The sequence below is a fragment of the Coturnix japonica genome, chromosome 2 (assembly GCF_054131305.1).
Source record: "Coturnix japonica strain WE chromosome 2, WE-NBRP24, whole genome shotgun sequence".
Classification (NCBI taxonomy): Eukaryota; Metazoa; Chordata; class Aves; order Galliformes; family Phasianidae; genus Coturnix; species Coturnix japonica.
In genome coordinates this window covers 74,575,867-74,594,413 of record NC_140664.1, presented here as the reverse complement: position 1 = coordinate 74,594,413, position 18,547 = coordinate 74,575,867, and the positions used below count along the sequence as shown (strand labels likewise).

General features: G+C 46.6%; 1 protein-coding gene and 1 long non-coding RNA gene across 3 annotated transcripts in view; one reads left to right on the top strand and one right to left on the bottom strand.

The window, feature by feature from the left end:
* Positions 1-18,547, bottom strand: part of F13A1 (coagulation factor XIII A chain) — a 208,662-nt gene that overhangs the window by 179,213 nt on the left and 10,902 nt on the right. The gene's annotated exons all lie outside the window — the stretch shown is intronic.
* LOC146761955 (uncharacterized) lies at positions 6,695-18,489 on the top strand. The gene is made up of 2 exons (XR_014942792.1): positions 6,695-15,497; positions 18,270-18,489. It is a non-coding gene; the product is annotated as an uncharacterized LOC146761955 (long non-coding RNA).

Sequence of the window (18,547 nt, the reverse complement as noted above, 5' to 3'; positions counted from 1 at the left end):
TTCCAAAACAATTTCAACTAACCCAGGCACAGCTGAACTGTAGAAATGCATTTTCTGATCTGGGACACCAGAGTACAGTCAGGAGGACTCGGGCACGCTGTACACGTAAATATGGTTTTCTATAACCCCTTGCAGAAACTTGCTGTGGTTGCTTTCTATATCCATGCCCTCCACAGAGCTCCCTAGGGGGACTACTGCACCCAACAGCAATGCTGGTGAGAGAGGCACATACGCCTGTCTTTTTTTCCTTCAGGTTAGAAGCTGGTGCACTGAGTTTTAGCTGCTGGGAAAGTTTGTCCTAAGGGCCCAGCTTGCAAAAAGTAGGTAACAAACAGCTGAGGAGCAGTAGCATCTTAAACAGCTGCAGCTGTTTCCCCAGTGAACGTGATTCAGAGCCTCAGCGTTCACAAGCTGAAGCTTAGAACATAGCAACAATTCTTGCAAAATATTTTGCTTCTTGTCTTTTTTTTTTTTTCCCTTCTCTTTCTCCCCCACACAACTTTTTAACCTCTTGGTGCCTATGCCGAGTCCCTACCTAAAATAGGTTTCAGGGTGGAACATACTTGCCACTTGATCCGTGGCTGGCTAAATTTAGCCAAACACAGACTGCCTGTAGAGATGGTTCTCTTGAAATGTCAGTAGCCACACAAAAGGTTGCCAATGTCATCCAGGAAGTGGGACACCACGGCAGCTATATTTTGGACTTAAAATAATAATAAAAGAAACTTTCATACTCTGCGGAGAGGCAACCATAAATTTGATTCCCAAAAAAAAAGGGGGGGGGAGGAGGAGGGCAGTGGGAAGGAAGGGAAGGACAGACTTTAGCAAAGCGGTGGAGAGCCAGAAGAGAACTTTTGTATTTAACATACTTAGAAGAGATTAACTCTTTGACTGGAGTCACTGAAAGCTGAAAAAGAGAAGAGCCTGCTTCAAATGGTTGTAAGCAGTAAAGTAAAAGAGAGTTAAAGACTTTTGAGCTAGAGGAAGGGAAGACGTGGAGGAAAAAGAAGAATACACCGGTGTAACATTCCATCTTCTTAAGTTACCAAGTATTTGATGTCAGCATCTGACTTTGTAAATATGTGACTTCTGAAGAAGTATCAAATACACATCAGTTCCTCCATCCAATGAGGTACTGGGAACCAGGGAAATCCCGGTGCCTCATCCTAGGGAAATTTTCCTTGGATCTTTGTGAGGGAGACACCAGTGACTTGTAATAAATAAATAAATAAATAAGTAAATAGAAATTGCCTGGCAACAGTACTTTCATGGTCAGGAAAGCATCAAGGGGTGCAAAGAAACTCCTGTAGACAAAGGGAATGCCAGCTCAGCTTGACTCAATGGGAGGGCACTAGGGGCAGTACTTCCAGCCATCTTGGCTCTGCCTCCATAATTCCTAAAGAAATTAAAAAAACCCGCTCAAACTGTGTTTCTTTCCTGCTCTAGGGTCAAATATAACAGTAATGAAAATGGTGGTTTGTACCAGCTGCTGCTTTATCATTTGACTGAAAGCAGGCGAACGACTCAGGACAGCCCCAAAGGCAATACACTGCTGAGCTGACCTCATTAGCTCCACTTTGCAAAGCCCCCTGCCTCCTCAAGCTGACTGCCTGCCCAGTCTCTGCCTTATGGCTTTGAAATGATCCCTTTCCTCCATCAGTATGTAAGACGAGTCACTTGCTGTATGTTCAGGCACAGGATGAACTGAATGCTGTGAATTCAGCCAAGCTAAGGGGAGGAGGCTTCTAAAAGCAAATGTAATTAAGGGCTTGTTAGCATACAAAATCATCATGATTCCCTCCCAGAGCCTATGGCAAAGCTGAGCAGGACTAGACTGGTCCACGGGTACTGTGGTTTTTGTTCCAGGATGTGCACAAAAATGGAGGACCCAAAACCCAGGGTGAGGTGAAGAATCATCCCTTGTTGTAGGGCCCAGAGAGGAAGCCTGGATATAGGTACATCTGGGCTGGAGAACTGCTGTGCTGGCACACGCAGTATCTCATGTCTGACTGATAATGCTGTCAGCAAAATGTGATACTGCACCCTCCTCTTAAAGACAGCCCCCAGCCTATTTGATGCCTCCGTAGAATAACCTGTTGCATCTCAAATACAGCTAACTGTCTGGGTAACAAAAGAGCTGTTCTCAAGGCTAAGATGCCTGAACTTCTCCTCTCAGAGAGTAAGGTGAAGGAATGAGGGATTAACTGTGAAAAAATGCACAAGTATGCAGAAATTGAGCTGTTATTCAATATCATACAACATCTTCCTATTTGAGGAGCTGCCTGACTCTTGAGCTAGATAAGCTCTTGGCTGTGGGAAGGGATAATGCAGGGTTTTCAACAGCAGTGGGACAAGAAGGTGCTCACAGGGCAACCAGTGGAACAGATGCTGCAACGTTTTATCACCAGCATTTTGCAGAACTCTCTATAAAGTAAACTGTTTTCCTACTTGCCCAAAGTCATGGGTAATTATCTTCATATCCAATATAAATTAGCAAGATGTGCGTGCCACTGATACTGGGATAGTCTAACTTGCATCATTTCTGGCATTCAGTGATCTGTAAAACAATTCTAGCTACGTGTACAGAATTATTACAGCAGGAAAAAGGGGAAGATGGATGATTAAAACAGATGGGTGGAGCTGACAGCATCACAGTTGTGCTGAATCATCCTCCCTATATTTTACTCTTTAAGCTTAGGCTCTTTCCCCCCCCCCCCCCCCCCCCCCCCCCCCACTACTAGATATCCTTAGGGTCAACTAAGATCCCTCAGGTCTATAGTTTTATATGTCACCAAAGCAGCAATATCAACACATTCACTTCTTTTTCATCTTGCTTAGAACTTCTGGAGTCCCAGTAACTCCAATAACTGTGGCACAAAACAGAAAACTCAACTGATTCCCATGGAGATGCTCACCAGGGTAAAAGTTGCATGCTGAAAGGGAAGCAGGGCCTTTACTCTTAATTAATTCTTATTTAACTCAAATATCTAGCAATCAGTTGGATGAAAATCTCTCTTTGTTTAACATTAAACAGCTGCTGTTCCATTAGTGCCTGAGTAAGCTATTAATATGAGCTCCCAAAGGAAGACCTCCAGCAAGAAAAATCTAAAAGAAATATCAGATCTTAAAATCTATGGCTCTTTTTCCCTTAGAAGGTGGGAGGGAAGAAGAAGGGGAGTCAGGAGTGCTTTCTTTTCCAAAGCTTTAAGGAACTTTACACAGTCACACAATCTTCAAATTCAGAATTCCTGGGTGGGGGCATCCACTTTGCACAGTTAACCGCAGCAGCAAGCTGCATGGATGAAAGAATCTCCCTGCAAGGGGGCAGGGGTAAACCTAGCATGGAGCCTCTGGGCACAGCCTTAGTTGCTACTGTCTGATTTGTGGACCTGCAAACTTCCACTTGTAAGAAATGGACTTGAAGCATCATTCTGGATCCTTGAGTTCTGGTGGTCCGGAAAGCTGAGGCAGAGCCTTTGGCTGCAAGGCGCCTGTTTCTGGTGTAAATCTCACAGTCTGTCAAGAACAGAGAGAACTGCCCAAGCCATGACAGCATGAGTCAGGTCACACTACTGTCTTGGCTGACTGTGGGGTACAACAACCATCATTTAGTCCAGTGTTATCCTCATTAAGCCTCTGCCATGCGATTTGCTGGTTCAGCTAATCTGAATTTGCTGCGGGTATCCGAATGCAAAATAAGCACTTTCCCCTCTTTAATTATAGTCTTTATGTTTTGTGATTTAGGTTGCTCCTGTCATTGTTTGCAAGAAAAGATGGGGTTGCATAACAGTGTGTAACACGATACAGCTGCAGACAGGGCTGCTCAACCAGTGCAAGCCCAAATAGAAAACAGCTTCTGTTAACCAGCAGCTGAACAGCAGGGAAACCTCACCCAGCCCTTTTCCTCTGGTAGGGGCAAGGGGAGGCCTGTGGGCCATCCCTCTGCCCTGTTTATATCCAGTTTATTAAAGCCACCAGCCTCTTGGCAGGATTCAACAAAGTTCCCTCCAGTGGGTCCTGACTAAGATAGGAAGACAAACTGGTTCTGTTCAGAGTGCCATTTTTGATGGGAGTTTCTGGCATGTTTATTTTAAGAAAATAGGAAACTCAACCCAACAATTTCACTTTTCATTCACCTCCTGTCAAACTCTGTAGGTCTCCCTCAGGCAAAAATCCAACCTGTGTCAGCAGGGCTGTTGGGTTTGTCATTTCTTTCTTTCTTTTTTTTTTTCTTTAACTAGGCCCGTAGGATCCAGTCCAGCAACTCTTCAACCATCACGTTCAGGGATTAGTCTGTACTTGACCGGTTTCTCATTCTTCTGAGGCACATTCTGCAGAAAGAAGGGGACAGCACTGCACCAAACAAGCACAAATGCTTTCTCTGTTTGCATTTGGGGCCTACATGAGCTTCTGAGATCAGAGCCGGGGCCTACGTGAGATCAGAGCCTGGGACCAAATTTTCTCCTTGTGTTCTTCAGCGTAGTTCCTCTGAAGTCACTGCTACCAGATAAGCTGTGTAGCATAGCACAGCCTTATGTGGCCACTTGGACTGAGTGGCTTATTTTTAGCTCAAACCTCTACCTTAAGTGATGCCAGTTTTAATAATCCATCCAGTACAGCCTTGGTGGTACCAGCAAAACTCTGTCTGCACAAGGTGCTATGCTCAGACTGTTAAACAGAACACAGTTGAAATCACTCAACAGCTTGAAAATGTCACAGAACTGTGTGTGTGTGTGTGTGTTCAGACCAGTTTGTCTGGCACACTGTATTTTAAGGGATGTTTTAGGGGAAGAAGCTGCATAGATATAACCATATTTTGCAACCAGTGCAACTTTAGGGGTAAAAGCTACACTGCCGTTTGCTGGTTTCACCCCAAAATAGAAGCTTTAGGTATGTTGACTTTTATTCTGGAATATGAGGTGCGGGATTTGTCAGATGAAATGAACAGCTGCACGTACTCTTTTTTTTGCACAGACACACACTGGGGAATGTGGAAGCTGATGAGTGCTACTAGATATAGAAAGACCACCTGAAAACCCCATAGGTGCCAGTTCACAGTTACAAAGATGTGACCTGGAAATCCTCCTCGTACGTGGCTCTGTATGTTGCACGCACCTATAATGGAAGCTTACAAAAAGCAACTCATCGTCTAACAGCAGTTTTTCACCTGGTGCATGCCCAAACCTGATCCAAGCACATCCCATAGCACCTTGGCTACCAGATGTGAATTGCTATTAAACCAACTGCTGCCTACATTAGTCGGGAACATTGCTTACTAAGTATGTTCAGATTTCTGGTTGTCTTGCACCTAGCTGTTATCTGATCTTAAAGAGCTACCCAGCATTCCCCTGCCAGTGAAGGCAATGCAAATGTCTCTGTGATGGGATAGCAGCTTTCTGCAGATGGGGTAGGTCTGCAGCACATCGTTCTCAGCTCAGGAAGCAACAGAGGAGATTGAGAGCACACAAGAGCATCTAGAAAACAGCCAGCTAAACATATGACTTCTATGCCAGTTCAGTTTCTTTGGGATTTTCCCAGCATTTTTTACCCCAACTGTTTGCGATAGTGAAATAAATAAATAAATAAATGATGAGATTCAAGATTTCTTTTTTCTGGCCCAGGCATCCTAGTAGTTCTTCAGCCTGGCTGCAAAACTACATAAACAAGGACGAAATTCTGGCCCGTGAAAATCATGGCAAAACTCCCACTGATCTGAATGAAGCCAAACACTCACCCCCACCTTCCAAAATGTACACACTCAGATTTTAAATACATTTTACAAATACAGCTTTAAAATGTTCTTTCCAGGGCTGGATAGAAAAAAAAAAAGGAACATCAAAGAGTGCAACCTTGCTGTTTTCATTAAACTTTCACCAAGTTTGGCTAACTGTGATGAAACAACAACAGTCGCGATCCTGTGTTCTCATTGAGATTGTTATCAAAATTAGCAAAAGCAGTTAAGTCAGATGAGTGAGAAAGCTGTGAATGAAGTTCAGCTCCAGCTGCTGGAACTTTCCTCCAATACTGCTTGTTTGTCTCCTTAACTACAATTCATCTTTCCTTTTCCCCTGTCGCTTACGGCTTCCAGTCCTCAATAGGATGCTAGATTCCTTGGCATAGAGATGCAGACTGCATCCGTACCATTCTTCACACTCCACTGATCATTAACTCATCTGCAAATTTCCTTCCAGATATCTTACATCTTCCCTTCTGTTGCTGCAATGCTGTAACAGGCTGTCTTTAGGATTTTCTTTTTCTGGAGAAAGGCATAGGAACTTCAAAACCTGTGATGAGCACCGGGCTTCCCAGAGAACTCGTGCTGTTCAAGGAAATGCTCTTGAAGCAGCAGGCTGTACCTTGCCCATAGATAAGCAGTGGCGAGCAGTTCCACAGTGAACCTCATGGTCTCCACTCGGTAAGAAATGTAATCCCTCTAAGTCAACAAGGCAGGCAGGGCACCGATAGCTTTCTCAGAACAAAACAGACATTATTACACCTCTGGTAGTAAAGCAACAGAATTTAACAGTACATGTCTCCATTACCACAGTAAAGCCTTCCACAATACAGCCGTCTGAATCCTCTCCAAGTGTTTGGCATGTCCAGTGTCTCTCCAGTGACGTTCTCAGGGTCTCTTGTGATCTGCAGAAAGCTGCTGGAGTTCAAGGGATGCACTGTTGTTTCCTTCTCTGTCCACCCTCTGAGTAACAGCTAAATCAGTTGGGATAGTAAAGTACTTCCCTAAGAGGAATTAAGTGGGACACAATGTGGCAGAAGCAAGTTGTTTCAAGGATGGGTTTTACACCGAGTGAGGAAAAGGAAGAGATGTGTTATGCCACGAGGAGCTGTAAAAAGATTTCTTCAGTCTCTCTCCACAGCAATTTGTCCCCTGCTACAAAACTGCTGGATTAGAGCTCTGAGCTAAGCCAGTTTCTTTCAAAGAATGCACAAAACCGGCGCTCTCACAGACTTCACAGCCAGCCAGCCATAAGAGGGCAGCAAGAATCCAACACATACAGCAAAGGGTCCCTTTCTGACGCTGGCTGTCCAGACAGGCATAACTTACTGGGCAAAGCAAGAGAAGATGTATTTTAAAATATATATGAACTCTCCCCTTCAAAAAGGACTTTTAGGCAGGCACCTACCCACAGGCAGTGCAGCCACATACCATCCTATGCCAGGAAGAAAAGTGTTTTAATGTCTCATCCTGAATGAGCCATCCGCCATCCTGCCCAGCTTTTATCCTGGAGATATATGAAAGAATTATATTTCTGGCAAACTTCCTGACTTAACAGCTGAATGGAAGTCCTTTGTGAAATATGCATTCCATGGCTTGCCCTTATCCTCACGTAATGAAAATAGAAAAGAAGGGGGGGAAAAAGCACTGAAGCACACAAGCCAGGATACTCGTGACTGCAACGCAGAGCCATGAAAGCCAGCCTTGCCACCTCAGCATGGTCCTCGTGGCTCTGTGTGACCCGGTCCCCAGGCGTATGGCCCAGCTGCTGAGCAGCAATGTGCTCAGAGCTGTGCTGGCACAGTGTCCTGAAAGCAAGCAGCAATGTTTTCCTTGGGGGAAGAGACGTTCAGCTGCTCCCATCCCTGCCAGCACTTCTGCTGGAGACAAAGCCTCACAGTGATGCAGGACAGGCAGTGCCTCTCCATCCCGCTCACGCGGAGGTGAAGTCTCCTCACACTGTGAGCATATGACCCAACGTGGAAATAAAGCTGGCAAGCCACTAGTGATTCAGCTCCCATCACCAAGAGCAACTTAGGCTCACGCCGCCAACATTTTTAGGCAGCAAGGTCTGAGGGGAAGTTGGGGGCTCAAAGAACAACACAACGGGAGTGATTTCTAGCAACATATGCCCTAGAGGATCTTCTCGGGGTTGAATCCAGGGGCCAGCCATGTTGTGTACCAAGTTCATGTTCACAGTTTCATAGGGACATGCTGGTCAGCTGGCCACAGCCATATGCTGCTGCCACAATGCCACCAGTGCTCCTCAGCCCAGCCCCCCTGGTCCAGACGGCCATCTCCTTCCACAGCCTGAACCTCCAAGTCCAAAGGGAAATCCTTCCAAAATCTCTCCATCCCCAGGCACAGAATAAACCCAGCCACCCACGCCAGGTTCTTCTTCCCTCTCCAGCCAGAACTGAGGCTGTTATGCCTGCAGCCAGTGGGCTGCTGGAAGCCCTGTGAGGAGGTCAGCTCAAGCCCAGCAGGCACCCACCCATCCTTCTCAGGAAAGCCTGGACATGCTTGGAGACAACATAGCAGCAGGCAGGGCCCTGCCTGCCCCACAGCCCTGCAGGACTGGGTGAAGCACTGGAGCAGATCGCCCAAAGAAGTTGTGGATTCCCCACCATTGGAACTGATCAAAAAACTGGGTGTGATGAGGCCCTGTGCATCCTCTGGTGGGAGGTTGCAGGGGAGTTGGACTTAGGTGATCTTTTTAGGTGATCTTTTTGGGTCCCTTCCAGCCCAAACCATTCTGTAATCCTATGATTTACAGGGGACAAGTTTACTCTGCCTGCTCACTTTTGTGTCAGCATTGTCCTTTAACTTAAATAGCTCCTCTTCCTCCTCAGCGCTAACCTCCAGGATGTATTTATAGAGAGCAATCATATCCCTCTTCCAGCTTTCCCGGTGCTGGACTAAATAAGCCGAGCTCTTTCAGTCTACTTTTATAACACCAGCTCTCCAAACGCCCTAATCCTCCCGCAGCCTTTTCTTTGCACCTGTTCCAGTGTGAATCAATCTTTTTTGAAAGTGAATGACCATAACTGCCCAGCATTGTGTGCATGGCATGTCACATTGCTTTTTACAACAGAATTAGTATTTTCCCTCTCCCGAGCACAGACCCTCTGCATCGGGCAGCCAGGGATCTCCCTTGCCTCTTTCCTTACACAGTGGTAATGTAACACAGGAGATAAGCTGAGAAGCATCGTATTCGCACAGCCACAACAATTAGTGGGGAGGAATGCGGCGGATGAGACTTTTATATGTTCAAAAGCCAGAAAAAAAGGGGGAAAAAAAAGGAAGAAAGAACACGAAATTCTTTCTCTGTGACAATCTTAAGACTTGAAAACCTGTCAAACTGAATATGGAAAAAATAATTGTGGAAGGGCTGTGTGGAAAAGGAGTGTCATGAAAACCATTCACAGATGGTAGAATTATTCTCCCAGTGGCAGAGCTAAATAAGATGTGTGCTGTGAAGAGCAAACGATGGCCATTGTCCCACATGCCTTTTGCAGTGTCCCTGTGTGCCTCTGTATGCGTTCCAGGGTTGCTGCTGTGTTTCTTTATCTTCCAGCATCCCTTCCAACACCAACCATGACTGCTCCCAGTTTTGCCATCTCTGATCCTCTCATGGACTGGTGAAAGCAGCCTGTTTTCTCTCTGCACGCATCAGAATCTGAACATGTAAACACTGTTTCTTACAGCAACTCCAGGGTTTCTCCACACTCCTGTTCTCCACAGTGACCAGTGATGCGATGCAGCCACAGCCCAGATATACAGCACTGGAGCTCATATCACATCTGTCCAGACAGCTTCATTCCTTTCAGAGCCCCCAAACACCAGATGCCTGCACTGATAAAGGAGGATGGCTGTTCCACATACTTTCAGCTGCTCTCTTTTTAAGATCCACTAGGATGTTTCAAAAGGCTGGAAAAGCCCTTCAATGTGTACACCCTGTACAGCACTGGGGAGGATATGGGGAAAGGAACTTCAGGCCAGCTTCCTTAAGACCTCCTTGCTCCAGGAAATGATCCTCATGTCACCAAAGAAAGAAAGAAAGAAAGAAAGAAAGAAAGAAGGAAAGAAGGAAAGAAGGAAAGAAAGAAAGAAAGAAACCAAACCGTTTAAGAGTAATAATACAGAGCCACAAATCTTCAAGTCTTTCAGTTGCATCAGCCCAGGCATTTTTTCTTGTTCCATTTGTTTTCCATGCTGGACGGATCTTGTTTGTTTGCAGAAGGTGACCTGGGGGAGTGCGTGTTGACCTGCCAAGAGGATGCCGAGTGCCATGCAGTCATCCATGCCCAGCCTGCCCTGCTGCTGGTCACTAGGGGCCACTTGCAGTGCTGTCAAGGAGCAGCCAGCGGCTGTGTCTTTTCACCATCCTCCCCTCCCTGCCCTGCCTGTTGCCCTGCTCACTGGAGCTGAGCTGGGAACCGAAGGGGAGAGCTGGAAGGGAGGCAGCTGGCAGGGAAAAGGAGCAGGGCTGGTGCTGACTGCGATGGTGGGAGGATGAGGAAGGAGGGGAGCTGAGGCTGGGAGCGGAACATGCTGCTGCAAGTCCTCCCCCCATGACAACAGAAGAGAAGAAAGCTGACTGCTGACGAGGAAGATTAGGAGGCCCTCCCTTACCCACGCCAGCCCATCCCTGCAGAAAACTGCACCCTTGGTTCTGCCGTGAGACCCTCGGCAGAGCAGAAAGGTGGACCGAGGGTGTGGGAATGGAGGGTCTTTGGATGTGCTTGAACACAGGTAGGGCACGACTATTGTACATCCAGATGTCGTTTCCCCAAACTGCAGGTGGAGGTGTCAGCCTCAGGGCCTTCAGAAAGGGAGGATCCACCAGGAAGAGAGTAAAAGGCAAAAAAGGAGGAGGTGCTGGGAAAAGCAGAGAGCAAGTGAGGCTAAGACAGGCCCTTGCCCCCAGAGCGTCCCAGCAGACAATTCTGAGACACTCTCCTTAATATAGCACCATCTGCCCAGCTATTTTCTCCTCTGGCTCATGTACAGTGAGCTCCACATTACAATCAGCATGGCTGGCATACTTGAGCTAGCTGCAGTCTCGCGAGGTCAGGCAGGGAGCAATCACCACATATGCACAGCAGCAAGGATTGCAGCCCCAGCTCCCCCAAGCTCCTGAGCAGCTTCTGCTGAACCTTGTGCTGCTCCCTCTCCCCTGCTTTGACCTGTGCTGATTCCATCAGTCAGCACGTGCTGCCCTGCACCCAGTGCTAAGCAGCCTGGTCCTTTGGGAGGGTGGATTCATGCAGCAGGGGCAGGTACCTCAGGTAAAAAAGAGCAGGTACATGTGGGCACTGGGCTGAGAAACAGTTTGGCAGCTCTCATGATTTTGTTCCAAGACCCACTAATCTGTATTTTTTCATCACACCTCAATACTGTCTTACAAAAGAAGCAAGTAAGAAGAATGCCATGTTTGTGGTTTGCTGTCTGTTTATTTCCCCGAGCTTTGTGGTTTTGGAGATAAACTCATTTTTCTCTGATTCAGGAGGGTGGTAGAAGGGATATTAGGACACAACGCTTGTCTGTTCACAGAGGGTGTGCTTGCCTACATCTTTTTTGTCTTTTTTATTTGCTTTATCTATGCAGACTTTGTGCTCTCTGATGCAGAAACAGGACTTCACCTGCTCCTGTGTTTACCCTGCACCTCACAGAGTTTAATCTGCCACGCAAATAATAATTACAATGATTTTTATGGCTGAGAAATGCCTCATTTTTCTTTTCTCTACAATGGGTATGAGACAGGGACAGACCGGGCAAAGTTTGCAGAACACTTGGTGCTGAGTGCTGATTCCTCCATCTTTTAGCCCTAAGCTCCTAAGAAAAGAGAGGACTCCTGAGGAGAGAGGGAATTTGCTGGGGTAGTTCCAGCAGGGACCAAGGGCTTGCCTGGCATGGCAGAGGCCTGCGCGTTCCCTGCAAATATAGCATCCATTGACTTGCACTGAAACCAAACCCAGCGATACATTTCCTCTCACATGAAGTAATCCTATAGCACAAATCAAGATTAATTGACATCCTCATGTCTACCACAGCTGCACAAATGGTCGGTACTGCACAAGTGGAGCCTGTTCGCTAATCGTGAAGTAGCTAAGAGCAGACCTTGGATTACTGTAGTCTATAGTAATATATCACTTTCCATAAAAAGAAAGGAACATTGTGCTCTTTCCTAAAGCTGTTTCGCCCCAGCTCATCAGTTGCCCGGCAATCACTCTGCTCTCCTAACACTTGCATGGCAGAAAGAGTGGTTCTTAATCCCCCAGAAGTTCTGCTGTGCTCAATGGAAGCAAAAGGAGCAGGGACAAGTGCGTGGGGGGAGAGGTTATTCGCAGCAGCAAAAAAAACCTGCAGCACAAGGGGAGTTTCCAGGATATCAGAAATCTAAAGACCAGCTTTGCCTTTGTAATGGCTTCCAAGTGCTCTGCCCTTATGATGGTCAGGAGAATGCATGACGGGCAAGAGCAGCCTCTGCTCTCTGCAGAAGAATCTCATCTCTCTCTGCACAGTCAGACCTGCTGCTGAGTTACGGCTCCATTTCAGTTAGAGCAGCCTTTTAAGGCACACAAGATCTCACATTGTGAAACCAGTCGTTTCGCAAACTGGCCGAAGTTTTCAGTCTTTTTGCAAAATGCCAGGAGTTATGCACGTTAAATCCTCACCCTCTGGCAATTACTAACTCACTCACTCAGCGAGAGATGTAGAACTATTCTTATGTTCATTCCTACAAGCAGGCAGTCTTTTGTAAGTACTTGTGAAGCCTGACAGCAAAACCCATCGCTTGACAGAGCTAACTAGTATTTTCACAATGGAGAATTGTAACATCATAGAATCATCATCATAGAATCTTTTGAGTTGGAAGGGACCTTTAAAGGACATCTAGTCCAACTCGCCTGCAACAAACAAGGACATCTGCAGCAACATCAGGCTGCTCAGAGTGCCATAACATCAGCCATCACATTTCAGTCTCACCCTTAACATCTGCCTCTGTCTTGCAGAGCTCTAACCTGTAGCAGCAACTCCATTACCCAAGCCAGCCTTCCCCAGATGAATAGTGAACAACTGTCTGAATCCATCATAAAACCTTATTTCCATTACTGGCCTCACCACCAGGAAAACTGACCACCATAAGGTCACAGAAAAAGACAATGCATTTTAAGAAGATCAAGACCAAGGTACTATACACTGGGAGAAAATATCTAAGTTCCCAAGATGTAAGATGGGGAAATTTAGATTAGATATCATGAAGAATTTCTTCATGGAGAGGGTGGTCAAGCATTGGAATGGGTTGCCTGGGGTAGTGATGGAGACCTCATCTCAGGTGGTATTAAAGAGATGGGACTGAGTAGCTCAGGTTGATGGTTGGACCTACTGATCTTGAATGTCTTTTTCAATCTAAATGATGCTATGATTTTACACCGAATCCACTGGCTAGGTACAAGTTCTTCAGGGCAGGATCAGGGTCATGCACTCAATGTCAGCCAGTATTGCAGTATCATTATGAAAAAGGCAAACAAAATGCTGGACTTATAAACAAGAGAATAGCCCTCAGGACAAGTGAGGTAATAGTTCCACCCTGGGGACTGCTACCCTATTTGGGACACAAAAACACCAACAGACTGGATAAGGTCCAGAAGAGAGGAAGGAGAAAATGAGGAGGTCTAGACAACACAGTCAGTGAAAAATGGACTGGAAGAACTCCATCCATCCAGGAATATCCCAATCTATACAGACTTGATGGATGCGCAGTCACCCACAGAAAACTTCATTTTTGATAGCCACAGTTTATCAGGATGCCCAGAGTGCCAGCATTCACACAACCATGTGCAACAACCATGCCAGGCAGTTTGAGAACGTCTCCAGCTTTCAGTCTCTTTGTGTGGCAATTGAGAAGTGAAATCAAACAGTGAGGAGAAATGTCTGTGATTCCTGTCACAAGTTGTCCAAACTTTTAGTCATTTCATCAGGAAAACGTTTTGCAAAGTGAAAGAAAACTGTAGTTCTGCCATGAAGTTATTTAACAGAATGACTAACCCACACATGAAAATGCTTTTACAACTTAATGCAGCCAATTGGTCAGATTACCCTGTTGTAACACCCGGCAGCTGGCAATCACAGAACTAGTGGAGACTAAGAAAAGCAGCTCTGCAGAAGGATAGAAGACACTAAAAGCTGCTTTAAGTGATTTGACCACTGAAACCAAGAAGCCTTTGGTCAAATCAAAATGAATTATTTTGAGTTCAAGCCTGCTGCTCTCTCCATCACCATTGCCACATATTCCCACTCTTGTTTACCCTCCAGTACATGTTGCAGTGTAACCATGGCTATATGTTGCACAACACAGCATCCCATGGGATAGAACACAGATTATCACCCCAAAGTAATGCTAAATCTAGTCCCCTTTGACCTTGCAAGAAAATTCATATTCAGAGTGTTAGTTGTGACTGAAGTCACATCCCACATCAGCACCCACAGTCTGCGTCAGATTGGGAATCGCCTTTCCTTACTGTCTCACCTAATGCATAGGCACAAAACAGGTGTAGAAAAAAATATATCTATCTAGAAAAGCATCCAGATACTACAGCACAGGACAGAAAAGGCCTGGCTGCTCTCTGTTCTGCTTGCTCTCTATTCAGATCCTTCTTTGGCTGGGGGCACGTGTGCATCACTTTCATTTCCTCTCCTCCTCACTCGCTCTCATACACACAGTTTCCCCGGAGCAGGCTGCCTTACACTCCTCATTTTCTGACTAGAGCAAGCAGCCTTTCTGATACACACACACACAGAAAGAGCTGACAGAGTCAGCCTTATCCCCAGCAGCTCCCCTTTGGTGCCAGACAGTCCCTCCGAGCAGGGCTGCTTGGTGTATGGCAGATAGGCAGTGCACAGGCTGGGAGCTGACAGTGCAGGGGATGCTGCAGCACTCAGTCTGGGGAGGATAAAGTTAACCCAGCTTCATCTGCATAGCCTGAAGGGTAGATGGATTGCTGTGCAGATGCATCCCAAATTTCCAAGCCTGCTGGTCAGCCTTGGGATGAGTCCCCAGAGAAATCTGGAAAAATAACTGATTCCATAAAAGTAGCCTATCAGTGCTAACATCCAAAATCTTTTTCCTCTGTTTATGCTGACAGCTGATAGGTTCTCCCTGCAGCCATTGCAATGCTCTCACCCCTGTAGGACCCTGGGGCTATTGAGGTGGAGGCGTGGATTTATGGCACTGGTTTTCACAGGGTATAAGTCTGAGCCTCAGGGATCAAGGGTTATGACATTTTTATGGCCTCTCCTCTCCCTCGCATATGAATATGAAGCAACCGTAAGGAAAAACATCTGGTTTCACTTTTCTTTTCTTCACCACTGTTCCCATCTGACAAAACCTTAAAAACTTGCCAGTGCTCTAGCGAGCCGTGTGTGCCAGCAGCCTGCAAGGAGCCAAGGCTTTTCAGCATCATCACAGTGAGTGTACGCTGCCCTGGAAGAAATGGCTCCATGGGATGCTTAAGGCAAGAATACCCAGACCTCATCCCACTGCCAGGTATGCTGGCAGCCCTCCTCCAATGCTCAAGCAGGGTGAAGGGCTGCTACAAGGCTGCCCTCCATCTTGATCTCATTACAGGCTGCATCTCCAGAGGGGACTGTGAGCCACTGCAGGGAAGGCTGCAAGAGGAAGAGACCCCAGCTAAGCCAAGTGAAAGCAAGCAGCAAGATGTCCTGCCACCCTGGCCTCATCCATCATGGACGCTCTTCAGTAGGTGTTCTGTAGGGCAGCAAAATGGGCTTACTTTCCTTCTGCAAAGCACAGCTGAGGGAGATGGGCCCAAAACTCTATATGGTGTACAAGACCTGGCCATACCTGCTAGTGGTGTCAAAGACTCCAAGGTCAGTCTGGCACAGGTGGCCAAAAGTTGAATCCACACCTAGACACCCAGTAGCACTGACACAACATAAGTCCTTCCTTCAGATTACCTTATTTATCTGAGAAAAGTCAAAATATTACAAGGAATGTGAGAGTCTTTCTCCCATATCTATAAGAAGGAAAGGCAGGCAGGTAACAGGCAAAGAGCAGTGTAGCAGATCTGGAAAAACCTAGAGATAATCTCGCTCTCATCTTCCTGACACAGAATCAGAGAACCACAGAACCATCAAATAATCATCATTCTGTGGTTCCTTTCAAGGTCTTTGGAAGAGACCTTAAAGATTGCTTAGTTTCAGCTCCCCTGCTGTGGCACCCATCTCAGGGTTCAGACCCCTAGAGGAAGCCAAGGCAGAGAGGCACTGGAATAGGTTGCACAGAGAAGTGGTGGTTGCCCCATTCTTGGAGACATTCAGGTCAGGCTGGAAAGGGCTCTGAGAAACCTAATCTAGATGTAGGCGTCCCTGTTCATTGCTGGGGAGTTGGACTAGGAAACATTTAAGGGTATCTTCCAGATCAAATGATTCCATGATTCTGTTAGTCTATGACTGGATCTGGTAAAGAGGGACAACTTTAAGAACTATGGTGTTCTGGACCCCAGGGATGTGCTGACTACCGGCTGCTGTGGAGGTCATGGGATGGAGGAATGCAGTTGTTTCAGGGCTGCATGGCAATAACCTCAAGTTATGCATTAGAAACAAATCTTAGAAACAGTGGTTCACCCAAATAACAAAACTCAGCCCTGAAAAATGTCTCTGAGGAACGGGAAGGGTTCACAGAGAAGGATTTTGACACACATCAAGCTGTATGAAGAAAAAAATCCTACTCTGTGCTGTGGGCTCCAGGAGAAGACCCAGGGTATTGTTTTCCAGTTTCCCGATCTCTTCCTGACTGCCCTTCTTGACTATGCCAGTAGAAAAACACCACTCCCTCCTCTTATTCTTTTTCTTTGTTTACTTAACCTTTTTTTCCTCATAGCAACACATAAAGATGAAGCCATCCGATATTTCCAAGTAACCAAGACCATTATTCACTGAAAGCACTGGCCTGGGTCCTAATTGCTGCTGGTCTCGTACTCAACACAAGAGTAGTGCACAGCTGTAAATAGCTCCATACATAGCTCCTCTATGTCAAGTTGACCCTAATTCCTGCAAGTCCCCTGGGGTAGCGGATAAAAGTTCATCAATACACTACTAGAGAAAATAGGTGTGCTTGGTACATCTGTGAAGGAAAAACAATGGCAAGAGGGGGAGGTGGTCCATTTTGCATTCCTTTTCTGAGGAATGCAGAGGGAAAGAAGGTAAAAAGAGCCAGTACTCGCTGGTATCTAAATGCCACGTGATGGGATGAAGAAACCTCACATCTCAATGACGTTGGGACAGCGAGGACTTTCTGGATCATGTGCCAGTGCCCTGAGAATGTTTGTTGAGGAGGTTGAACCATTCCCTTTTCTCATCATCCTTCCAAACCTTTGCTCCAGGCACACCGCTCTTCTGGCATTACACAATTTCTTCACCCTATTTCCCTCTATTCACACAAAGAGCCTGTGTTTTGTATGAACCTTTGTTTGAGGATAAAGAGCATCAGAAGTGCCAGGTAACAGCACTGAACTATGAGGGTGCTGTGGTGTCGGTGTAAAATCCCTGCTAAGGAGGAGGAAAGCACTGTGCTTTGCTTTTCTCCTTGCTGGAGGCACAGAAAGGAGAAAAGGAGAGGGCAGCAAAGTTTGTAACTAACAGCAAAGGATGGTGCTTTTGTTTTTAGCCTGCTTTGCTGCTATAACCAATCGCAAGAACCTGACTATCGCAACAAGAAGTCATTAAATTAAACTTCTTTGGTTTTGTCTTCTCAAAATACAATACCCTTCAGGCATGGTGGGGAAAAGATGCCAGTTTGTTACCAGCTCCCTGGAAAGTTAGAGGCTTGTAACGCTCCCTTGCCTTTTATTGCCCTTATTCTTCACATCCTGCCCATCATCTGGGTGATTTTACACCTCCCCCTTGCTCTCCTTCCCATCTATCACACAGTATCTCCCTTTCCCTCTTGCTTCCGCCTCTTCCCTGCTCCGCTCTCGCATTCCAGCTTCCCCTGCTCACCCCCAAAGCGTGTGGGGAGATCAGCATTCCTCCCATGCCTTCAGGCCCTCAGCCCACGTGGCTGCCTGTGACCGGCCAGCAGCTCCCACCCTGGCAGCAGGAGCCCAAACCCGCTGCTCCTTGCATCCAGGTTGAGTTAGCCAGCCAGAACTGCTGACACTTTGGCCAGAGGCTTCAGCCTAACCGAGGGAGGCGAGGAAGGGACAGTGTGAAAGTCCACTGCTGCATTCCAGGAGGTGGAAATTGGTACAGCTGGTACCATGTGGTTAGCTCTCAGCCAAAGTCCTTTCTTTCAAGGTTGTGCTGACAAACTGCAAAAACAACGGCTGAACGCACAGTGTTCAGGGAGCAGTGGGGAACCTGCCCCCAGAAGAAAGGATATGTGATGGGGAAGGTTTAGCATTGTTTGTTTTCAAGTCAAGCCCTTGGCAGGGGCTTGTTGACAAGGGAGAATGAAAGGTGTTGATCCAGAGTACATCTAATGCACTTGACACCTGTGTGTTTCTTCCAGCACAAGTCTTTCAGAATCAGTTCCTAATGAGCAAGATTATGGGAAGACTCCCTGAACCCTTTCATCTGCCCCAGGACAGGCTATATGCTGCACACTGGGGCACGTTGCAAGAAGATTTTGTACCTGGAACAAATACTTCCCACCATTCTGCTGTGCCACTCCGCATTCTTTCTGAGGTGCTGGAGTGCATAAATACTCCTGGAAGAATAAATAGATTTCTGCCATCTCAAACTTCGTGTTGGCAAGCCAGAGGCCCTGCCCCAAGCAGGACTCTGTGT